Below are 3957 nucleotides of genomic sequence, written 5' to 3' on the forward strand. Positions count from 1 at the left end.
CTATGTAATGGGCAAGTAAGAGCTGTTCAGTCTACCCATTCACAAACGTAGCATAATGTCCGGAATACACTGCTCAGTGTCTCAAAAGTGTGTCATCTGTATCAGACACAAGTGGTTATTACTAGGGTTGGGTACCGAGACCCGGTGCTAATATTATTGTAAAATACCCTTTTCTTATCCAGTGGTTGTTTTTGTCGTTTTAACAGTAATTTACTTTACGAATAGAAAATGGATGATGTGTCAGGATAGTTATAGGCTGGGACCATGGTTCCCTGGCTCCCTCTTGGTGGTACTCAGGCAGTTTCCCAATATTTTATGACTAGGCTGATGTCATATTTAAGCTCACTATGTTTTAAATCAGTTTTCTGTGTCAGTTCCCCAACACATTCACACTTTGTGTTTAATTTAAACATGCAGGACAGACGTTACAAAGGAAATTGTACATGAGTGTACATATGTAATTTAGGTTGGCTTTTATAAACGTGTTGAAAGGTGTTTTTCTTAAAAAAAAAAAAAAAACAGCACTCAAACTTTTGACCATGCTGTTTTTCCTTTATAAATGAATATTACATGTAAAATGTAACTAGTACTGTTGTTTTGATTATACATACATACACACAACCAAAATTTTAATCATATTAATTATTCTTCATAAACACTTTGTTATTAACAACACTTCAAAAACTAAAATAATAAGGGTTAAGCATATAGTTATCCCTACTACTCTAATTCTTGTGAGTCTGTGGACTGTGTTTTGTCTGAGAGCAGTCTATCTGGGCATGTATGTGTCTTGGCCAATAACTCAGATAAAATGTGGATGCTATAGAAGGCCTCGACATTCTGCACTGCTTCTGTAAAAAAGTCTGCATCAGGCAAAATCCTCTGTAAGAAAAAATTGGATGTAGACCACACCATGAAGTCGCAGAACTTCCATCTCGTCACAAACAACTGGGCTTGCACCTGGTAGTGGTACTGATGATCTATGTTAAGTGCATATGTACCATCTGTGTTCTCAACGCAGAAATGTTTCTTTTCAGAGGCGCTGAGGACTCTGGTGTCTTTGGCACAGTGTGGGCACTTGATCTCCAAAATGCCATCGCCACAGCAGGAGCAGGACAGCAAAGCATCTGGAGATGCTCCAAGGTAGGGACGGGAGGGATCAATGTGGACTCAGGTCCTGATGCTGTTGTGCAGCATAAGCCTCATACGTCTCTCTGGCTTTTTGTTCATGTTCACATCCCCATCTGACAATTAGAAAAAATTTTTTATCAAGGTATCGTAGCTCTTTGAGTGCCCTTTACATTGGATTTATTCTCTCATTTCGCTAAGAACTATAAGTACTATAGATGCCAGTACCAAAAATTGGCCTAATCTTTATAGCACATAATATTCTCTTGTATCATATTCTATCACAGACTAGTTTAAAAAAGTGTAAATTAAATTTAACAGGAACAATATAACAGGAACTTTAGGAATAAATAGGACCTACACCGCTAGATAAATGATTGTGGTCATTCAGGAATAAGATTGCGTGGGTGTTTGAATCGAGATCGCAATCTTTTAACGATTAATCGTGCAGCTGTACCATTCACCTGGGAGGACAAATAAATAAGGGCACTCAAAGAGATTGACTGATGCACTCTTTCATCATGTTTGTAACTTAATGTTGAGAATTTGTAACACTGACTGCAATAAATATTCCAATGATAAATGCATTTCTTTGTCTTGTGTTTGTTTCTTTGATGTTTTTTTTTTTTTTTTTTTTACAAAGCAGGGGCCCTCTACATTAGAACACAAAATGTATTGCATACATTTCCATAGTTGATACATAACAGTTCAAAGCACATCTAATTTCTTTACTCACTTACACTCACTTGGTGAGATTAAAATCTGAAATTGTATGTTTGTGTCATTATGTCACACATGACTGGGTTGCAAATGTTGAAAATCTGGATAGGTCAGGGTAACAGATCTGCCTAATTAGGGATTTGGAAGGATTTGTAGTGTCTGTCCTCGCAGCTGACTTGAACCTGGTGCTGTCACCCTACCAGCCCTCATGTCAAAATACAGCTTTGACTTTACCTGTTGTCTTGTCTCTTTCTCAACGTTTACTGCCTACAACATTTCAAATTATACATGAAGAAATTAATGACATGACACTTTTATGCACATTTTAGTCATATGAGATTAAAAGGGATGAATATACCTGCTCTGGTGTGACTTCGCATCACATTTTTTTTCTCAAGGTCAGAGGCAGACAGCTTCCGGTTTATTTACAATGTTGAAGTGGCTGACAACAATAAATATTCTTATTAGGAATACAAGGGCCTAATTTTTTAACTGTGTGTAGCTGTAGCTGAATAGTTAGGCCTACTATGCAACTGTATTTTAATATTGGTCATAATGGTGGTAAATTGGACAGCCAAATATTTTCTCAGGTGGTACTTGGTATAAAGAGTTATAGATCCACTGAATTAGAAAGTTGCATTGGCCCACCCACCCAGTGAACAACGGTAAGTTAAACATCTAAAAACATAGGCTACGTGTTATATAAATCTTTACTAAAGTAAAGAATAGATGTTAATACAAAATAAACCCTAGCTTGATGTCTTACCTTTGCCATTATGAGGTACCTCCCCCCGCCGTGAGCGTAGCATCGCGTACCTGTAACCCAGCCAGCTACAAAGAACTGGTAAGCATCCAGACGTCCGTGAAAACGGAGGGAGGAAGAAGGTAAGGGTCGGTATCCAATCCTGCGATCTCCAACCAAATACCGTTCTTTGTGAGCACCTACCAGATGCCCTACCTCGACCGATAACGGCACGACAGCTTGTTCAATAGAAGAAGCCATAAAGTTTAGTGTTATTTATTTTAAACTGATTGAAACTTCCCGCTCGTCTACTACTGTTCAGCTTGTGCTTCCGGTGATTCTGCCGTCCGTCATGGTGTCGTCACGTGGTCGTAGTCACGTGTTTGCAAAGGGTCTATATTGTATTCTTTAACTGTTTCACAGACCACAACGCAATAACCTGTAAAATACTGCCATTTGATCCATCACCTCTCCAAATTATGTTGTAATGGATATCACTGACTACCTGAAAGTACTATTAAAGAAAAGCTTAACAAATTGGTCCTTCGAGCCCGGATACTGGCAACAGCAAAACAATATGGACACTGCAGCTAGTGATACAGCGGAGCATGTGGTCAGACCCAAGAGACAAAGTAAAACCACTTTCACATCTGAGTGACTATGAGGTTGGCTACATACGCCCTGTGGACCCTCCTCCAATCTCTTCTTCTCGCTGTCACAGCCAACATAAGAGCCAATCGAGGAAAACGCCCCACAGTAAAAAGCCAGTTCTCATTCCAGATCCAATGGTCATTCCATTATCTCTGGTGTGCAAGCTACTTCTGCACTCACAAGCAGTCAGGCAGCCATGGTGGATGAGGGAATCAAACGGGTAGTATGACAACCTAATTCAGCAGATAGAGGAGTTTGGCCACTTCAGCAGCCAAGGCCATTCTCCATACAGACTACCTCCATTCAGCCCTGTGCAACAAGTAGCGACTCAGCTTGAGACACCATACACAGGTAGTGTTCTGATATCACAGACTAAACCTCCTGTTGCACCCATTGCATCAACCTCACATGTGAATACATTGGGACCAATAATAATATTAATAATGCATTTTATTTGAGGCGCCTTTCAAACCAATCAAGGTCACCGTACAAGTAACAACAGTAACCCAATATTAAAACAGCAAATAACAGCAAATAACAATGTCAATAAAAAACAACAATAATAATAAATAAGAAAAAAATAAAAATACTGGACTTGAGTGCACAAAGTAATCATAGAAGATAAGCAGTTCTGAATAAATGAGTTTTAAGTTTGACTTTAAATTGAGCTAAAGAGTCTGAATTACGGATGTTAACTGGGAGAGAATTCCAAAGAC

At 39.0% G+C, this 3957-nt stretch overlaps 1 long non-coding RNA gene across 1 annotated transcript; it reads right to left on the reverse strand.

Annotated features, from left to right (window-relative positions):
• Positions 1–1168: 1168 nt before the first annotated feature.
• On the reverse strand, positions 1169–2989 carry LOC109045034. The gene is made up of 3 exons (XR_006160012.1): positions 2615–2989; positions 2207–2290; positions 1169–1244 (listed from the first exon to the last, which is right to left on the reverse strand). It is a non-coding gene; the product is annotated as an uncharacterized LOC109045034 (long non-coding RNA).
• Positions 2990–3957: the final 968 nt, after the last annotated feature.

This window comes from Cyprinus carpio, unplaced genomic scaffold (assembly GCF_018340385.1).
Source record: "Cyprinus carpio isolate SPL01 unplaced genomic scaffold, ASM1834038v1 S000006811, whole genome shotgun sequence".
Taxonomy (NCBI): Eukaryota; Metazoa; Chordata; class Actinopteri; order Cypriniformes; family Cyprinidae; genus Cyprinus; species Cyprinus carpio.